Genomic DNA, 7,598 nt, shown 5'->3' on the forward strand with positions numbered 1-7,598 from the left:
ATTGGCCACGAGCTTCAGCAACCTGGCATTTGATTGGTCCCAGACTCGGGGGCGGGGCTCTGGACGCAGCCGGGAGAAGCCGGAATTAGGTAACTTAGGGAGAGCTCCACCGCAGGCGCCGGCGGGTACCGAGGGGGTGGGGCCTTAGGGAGCCCCGCCCAGCGATTGGGAGCTAAGTACTGCGCGTGCTCAGTTCCTACTGCGGCTGCAGACTGAGGCGGCTCTGCGACCAGATTTGGTTAGAGGATGCCAAGCTAGGCTGAAGTCAGCCAGGGCGGTATGTTGTCATCTTTCCATAATATCCGAGGCCCTTGCGTGTGGTCCTCATGCATAAGAATCATCTGCGTCCATAATGCCCTGCAACAGAATCACTTGGAGGTGCTTTTTAAAAGTACAGATTCCTGACACCGACCCCTCTGCTTTATTCCTTCCATCTTAGAGCCAGGGAACCTGAGTTTTTAACAAAGACCACCAGTGATTTTGATGGAGGGGTCAGCGGAACACGATTTAAAAAACTGCTGGACTAGGTTTTACTAATGACCTTAAAGGTGTCAGATTGCAAGTCAGGACCTTCTGCCGAAGTGACTATGAACCTTAGAATAATCAGGTCATAATTCTGGCTCTACCGCCTATTCACTGTCACCTTGGATAATGCTACCCACATAATAGGGTTGTAGGGAGATGAAATGAGTTAATATATCTAAAATACCTATCACACAACATCAAAAATATTAGTCTTTCAATTTGTACTAGCAACAGATGTGGATAAATGTACATTAGGACCCAGGTTGTAAAGGAAGCACCCCAATTTGGAGACCAACTAATGAGATCTGGATAAGTTTTCAGGCTCCCTTTGTTACCTGGAGGATGAGGTATCTGGGTATTTTATTTGTTTGTTTGTTTGTTTGTGTATATAGAAGTGTCATAACCTGGGTCTCATCTACCTACATGTTGGCAGAACCAGACTTCTACTTGTACAAACAATGAAGGAGAACCAGCAGTTTCTTTGGCACAAGCTATGCTTGTGTTCCTCCCCCCAGCCCTTTCTTTCCCATGATTATTATAAACAGAACAAATTCCTGCTAATGCATATGAATTCATACCTGGTTGAAATGGGTGTTTTGTTTTGTTTTGTTTTGTTTTTTTAAAGATTTAATTTATTTATTTGACAGAGATAGAGACAGCCAGCGAGAGAGGGAACATAAGCAGGGGGAGAGGGAGAGGAAGAAGCAGGCCTCATAGCAGAGGANTTTTTTTTTGTTTTTTTAAAGATTTAATTTATTTATTTGACAGAGATAGAGACAGCCAGCGAGAGAAGGAACATAAGCAGGGGTAGAGGGAGAGGAAGAAGCAGGCTCATAACAGAGGAGCCTGACATGGGGCTCGATCCCACAACGCCGGGATCACGCCCTGAGCCGAAGGCAGACTCTTAACTGCTGTGCCACCCAGGCGCCCCTGAAATGGGTGTTTTTTAATTGAATTGCCACCTGGTGACTCCATACACTGTGATCGTTTCTGATGCACTTATCCCTTTGCTCTCCTGCTACTTGGCTCCATGTTGCTCTTCTTTGTCTTCTCTCTTTTAGGGGATAGATTTTCATAGAAAACCATTGGGTCAGACATCTCCATTCTTCTGTGAAGCTACAGAGGGAAAGAGACCAAACCTAGTCAGGATTTTATGAATTTAAAACTGGTTCTTTTCCCAAGCTTCCTAGAGAAGGGAAGAGGGGGAAAGATGGAGAGAGTTTGACGATATGGAGGCCTTTCCACAGGCCCTAAATTTTGAAACTCTGCTCTAATAATCTTCCATCTTCTTTTAATCGCCACCGTTTTAGGTTTGGCCGTTGTCGAGTTTAGCTTGAATTGTTTCTATAGTTGCATATCTTCATTTCTTCTTTCTACAATTCACCCTTCACACTGCTGACAAATTATCTTCTTAAAATAACATTGCATTGCATAACTTCTTCCTCAAAAACCTTCCATGGTGTTATATAGCATGTGAAGCCCTCCTCAACTTGGAAGATCTAGGCTGGAGTCTTTAAATTGTCGATGTACTAGGTGCACAACTTTAAGAAAGCTTTGGATCTTTTATGAGCCTAAGCCTATTCTTTTTTTAAAGTTGAGAAAATGATAGAATCTACTAAAACTAAATCTAAATCTGAACCTGAACCGGAATCAAGTTATCTACCTATGAAAATTATTCCCGCTTGAAGCTTGGGAGATATCTGCCTCGTTAGATTACATGTCCCAGTCTACTATGCAGTTAAGTGAGGCAGTAGAATATGTGTGGAAGTGAAATGTACCACTCCCTGAACTGGTTTTTAAGACTTTAGGTATGTTTTTTCAGAACCTTCTCCTTCCCCCATGTGGTGAATGATCACGTGGAATAGAACTCCTTTGCCGGTTCTGTAATATTAAAAAAATGTTTTTTTCCCTTTAAGTCACTGTATTTTGGGGTCAATCTGTTACAGCCATCACTCTAATGTCACTTCTAGGTGTATATAAATGAATATATGACGTTGTTGGGAGGCAACGTATGTGAAAGTATTTGGAAATTTTTTTAAAGTGAGGCAAAATCACGTAGGGTCTGGATTCATAAGATTTGGTGTTTAACCTTTTCCAAGAAGTCGGCATGAAGCTAACGTGGCTCTCGGTACCTGTTGGGAACACTTACTATTCGTGGTGGCAGGAGTTGAAACCCATGTCATTTTTGCTAGACCTGGGTTAGGGGACTGATTTGAAACCTGTTTCTTTTTCAGGTCATCCCTGACTCATCTAAAAGAGCTTCTGTCTCCTTATCCTATAATTTGCTTAGCTGGAACTTTAAGGGAACTTTCCTCAACCTGGGAATCTTTAACACTGATGATTTGTCCTTGGATAGCAACTGTAATTTAGCCCATTACTGTGAGTTTATGGAGGAATAAATTAGATCTAGAGAGAAATAGATTTGTTTTTCTTGAACTGCAAATCTGGAGAGAGAAAGAGAAAGACAAGTCCAGAGGAAGGGAAAGGAATAGGGGTGGAGATGGGGAGATCTCAGAGTCAGAGCCCTTGCCGGGGCCTCTATCTGGATAGAAGCCATAGTCTTCCTTATTTTTTCACCAGACTGCCAGACTCATAGATTTTCTTCCCTTCTTTTTTATCCCAGCTACTCCTCAGTTCAAATGTACCTGCCTTTGCCACAGCCCCTAAGGCTGGACTTTGTTTCTCCCTGTCACAGTTGGCTGACATAATTAATCTATCAAGAGAGAGGAACCAGCCTCCAGAGTGCTCCTCTCCCTGTGAGCTATGAATACTGGGCTTCTGGAAACAATGTTTTGTCTTTTTTCAGTCAGATAAATGCCTTGATGGTGAAATTTGAGTTCCAGCAGGAAAGTGTGCAAAGAACATGGTGGATTATTTTGGGGTAAGAGGCTCACAGTGCATGTCCCCAAATAGAACTTCTGTAATTGGACCATACTGTCTACATAGAATCCTCCACACACTGAGAGCCAAAACCATGGATTCATAGAACACATTTAAGTGAGGCAGAGCAGAGGGAGAAATACTGTCCCTTAGCCCAGACAGAGACAGGGTGGTGGCAGGCATCATGGGCACTGAGTTCTACAGATGTGGCACCGTGGCAGTGCTGTGCAGGGGGCAAGTGTTTGCTATGGAGTTAAGAGCTTGTTCGGGATATTTTGATCGCCTGGATTCCACAGTTACATTTTCTTACCCGGCACTCCCTGGCCCTTTTTTTACAGAAGCGAGTTCATTTCTCAGCTTCCTCATCAGCCTTCTGTTCTTCCTAATTATAAGGACTCATCCTGGACCCTCTCCATTAGCATCCTCTAGCCATGTAGAATCTTCCCTACCCTTAGCATTTCTTTCTCTGGGATAAAACCATCTAGGTCTAGCTGTGAGAGGCAGGATTAATTTGTTTTTCAGAGAACAAGTTTAGTGAGTCCCACTGCTGTTTTGAGTACTACACAGATGCTGTATTCTTGGGTCTTTAGGGCTTCTGAGATGGGTTTGCAGATCGGGGTAATTCAGCCCAGTGGTAAGAATCTATGCAATTGGAGTTTAGGAAAGCACATGCAAAACCTACCAGAAGCCACCTCACTTATCAGCAGACTTCATGTGATTGGGAAAAGCTCTGCAGGTCTGCACAGGTCACCTCTCTCTGGGGACTCTGGGACCAGCCCTCGGCCCCCTGCAGTTTGGAGGTTGCAGCTGCAAGAGCCTGGGGGGGGGGTGTTGGCAGTGGCAGCACGAAGGCTCCTGCTCTTGCAGAACTCATGAGATCTCTCATAAAGAAGTTTGTAGTCAGAACTTGATGCTGCATTTTTATTCAGGATAGAAGCAGGAAGAGAAGAGTGTCATTTCCTAGAAACCCAGCCCTGGAGAAACGAGAAAAATTCTTTCAAGAATGGTCTCCCATTCAGAGTTGCGGAAGCTTTTCTGTTCAGCTGTGCAGTACGCTTTGATGTGGGTAGCACAATCATCAGAGACGATGGAATTGGTAAGCTAGCCAAGTTCTGTGGAGTTGAGGATGCTCTGTCAGAACTGACACAGCGAGCCGTGGGTGGGGCAGTGCCTTTCATGGCTGCCCTCACAGAGCACTTAGCCCTCATCCAGCCCTCCCGGGGAGCAGATGTGAAGGCTCATAGTAGAGCACCCCCTACACCTGACCCGGGGCATAAGGGAGATAGTAAGCCGCCTGCAAGAGCGAAATGTTCAGGCTTCCCTCTTATCCGGTGACCTTAGGAGCTTTGTAGAGCACGTTGCTTCAGAGCTCAGTATCCCATCAACCAACACATTTGCCAGTAGCTGAAATTCTACTTCGATGTGAATATGCAAGTGTTGATGAAATGCAGCCAACAGCCAAATCTGGTGGGGAAGGAAAGGTTCTTAAACTTGTGAAGGAAAAATTTCATTTTAAGTCAATAGTTATGATTAGTCATGGAGACATAGACATGGAAACCTGTCCTCCTGCTGATGTTCCCATTGGATTTGGAGGAAATGTGATCAGACAACAAGTAAAAAACAACTTGGAATGGTACATCACTGACATTGTAGAGATTTTGGGAGAACTTAAAAAATAATATCAATTTCCATATAGTTCATTACAGCTTCAGGTTAATTTTTAAAAGTTATACAGTTTGAGGGATGCCTGGCGGGCTCAGTTGGTAGAGAATATGACTCTTGATCTCAGAGTCATGAGTTCAATCCCGATGTTGGGTGTGGGGCCTACTTAAAATAAAATTTTTTTAAAAAAGTTATATAGTTTGATACTGTTTGCTTACAATTGCCTATTACAACTTAATATATAGATTTGGTACTGTTTATCTGTACTTCCAAGTAAACTATGGAAAATTGCTTTTTTTAACTGCAGTCCCAATGTTATTATGACCATTAATTACCTGGAGAGTTTTATAATCTGCATTCTTTGTGTATTCTCCTAGCTATATTTTATTTGAAGCCTTTTAAAGGTAAATAGTAAATTAAGCACCTTCACTATTGGAAATATAGGTTAGACAGCTTTTAGTGAACATTGGCTTTCCCTTTAGGTAAATAAAAGCTTATCCATGTATCAGAAAAAAGAAAAAAACCTGTGCAATTCTTAATTATGCCCCCCTTCCCAGCCCTTCCTTTCTTTCTTTTTTTCTTCCCTCTTTTTTCAGTGGAGGGAAGGGAAGAGAAACTAGATCCAGCATTTGAAAGCAGATTTGGAATATTGTGATAGAACTTGTTTCATCTCCTTGATAGGATAGATATCATTTGTATATTTTTTTCTGTTTCAGTTTGTGAGGGGTCATGCCAATCATTTTGCCTCCCATCTATGAACACGTTCCAAAGTTCAGTTGTAAATGTGTTGTTTGTAGGTTGAAATACATTTTTCTACAGAAAAATGAAAATACTGTAACTCCAAGATCAGCTTAGTTATGATTCTATGATGGGGCTAAAACGTCATTTACATGCAATAACATAAAGTAGAAAATAATACTGTTGCCATACTAGTGAGTTTGATAAGGAGGAGAAATAGCAGTGAATGAAAAAAATTTTATTGTGTGTTTATCTTGAATGCTGATGAAAAGGACAAAGGGTGACATGGTTATGGGAGTGGGGTTATGTGGTGCACCCAGAGGGGGCTAGTGAAAGCATATTGAACACGGAGAATTGATGGGGTGATGGTAGGAGATGCGTAGACATGCAAGGTTCGTGTGAAACCCATCTATGTTTCCCGCCCTAAGGTATCACCCAGGGCTGCCATGCTCCCAGCCCCTTGTGAGCATCTGTGCCTGCCAGTCTCAAACAAGTTTATGGCATAAGTTGAAATGTTGGTCTCACTTTATACAGTCTGTGTCTGCATCTTAATGGGTCTCCCATTTCCAAATCTGTTGGAAGATTGGTGAAAGGAGATTGGGATTACCAGATCATAGCCTCCACCATGTTGCTTACTACTCGGGGTCTGTCTTCAGTTTGATATTAATCCCCATTATCTATCCCCCTCCAATCCCTTGGGTCTTCTGAGTCCCTAGCCTGCATTAAAATCACCCGAATGGTTTACTAAAAACACAGGTTGCTGGGCTCCACCCTCAGGGTTTCTGATTAAGTATTTTTGAGGTGGAACCCAAAAATTTTCATTCAAACATGTCCCCAGGTAATACTGATGCTCTGTTCCTGGGGCCACACTTTGCCGTAAGTCAATCCAGGTCCTCCTCTGGATTGTGAGCAGCGTTCTATCTGGCTCCAAGCTTCAGCCTTCTCCACCCGGTCACGATCAGACATCTATCTCTAAGGCTCTGCTCAGGACCTGCCAAGCTTCCATTCTGGTGCTTTGGACACTGAAGTCCATTTCTTTCCTAAGTCCTGAAGATACCTTTCCAGACTGAAAACTATAGAGCCCTGTTCTGACAGCTGTATACTTTGGACACTTCCGGGGTCCTGGGGCTTGGAAGTCTCCTCTCTTCACCCCAGTTCCCTCTATTCTTTTCAGTTGCTTGCAACACATTCACACCCCTGCAAATCCACTCGCTAACCATCAGCTTTTTACCTTCTCCTGTAGCAAGCCCCAGGTCCTAATTCATCCTCTTTGCAGAGGGTGTCTGATCCTGAAAGCCAATTTGTGCCACATCCAATAGCTTTTAGGAGATATCTGTTCCCTGCCTCAAGCTGCCGTCATTGAAGATGTGAAGTGGCTTCCAGGGAACCTGTCCCGCAGCTTTGGCTCCCCGATCTGTAAGTTTGGATTCTTCCCATATACTATCTCATCACTCAGATGGTGATAGTTCACACACAATCACAGAATATCTTCTCAGGTACCCAGGAATTCCCCCTTCACCAAGTGACCTACTGCCGGGACCTCTGATAGCCCCAGAGACACTGCTGATGCCTGCCCAAAGTGCCTTCACCTTCCGCACCCACTAAAGGTGGCTCTGCTCTCTCGTTCATCTGCCAGAGCCACTGTTGCTGGCCGTCCTGCTATGTCAGTGATGCTAATGTCTCTGCTGACTGTATTGACAAGGTCCTGTTGTTGGCAAAGTTGCTAAGTGTTCTGCCCTGTTGATATGGACACTGATAGCGGCCCTGACTTGACAAAGACTTCACGGCACCAA

At 43.8% G+C, this 7,598-nt stretch overlaps 1 pseudogene; it reads left to right on the top strand.

Annotated features, from left to right (window-relative positions):
* Positions 1–4,396: 4,396 nt before the first annotated feature.
* On the top strand, positions 4,397–5,084 carry LOC100467731 (annotated as a pseudogene).
* The last annotated feature ends 2,514 nt before the right edge of the window (positions 5,085–7,598 follow it).

Source organism: Ailuropoda melanoleuca, chromosome 3 (assembly GCF_002007445.2).
Source record: "Ailuropoda melanoleuca isolate Jingjing chromosome 3, ASM200744v2, whole genome shotgun sequence".
Classification (NCBI taxonomy): domain Eukaryota; kingdom Metazoa; phylum Chordata; class Mammalia; order Carnivora; family Ursidae; genus Ailuropoda; species Ailuropoda melanoleuca.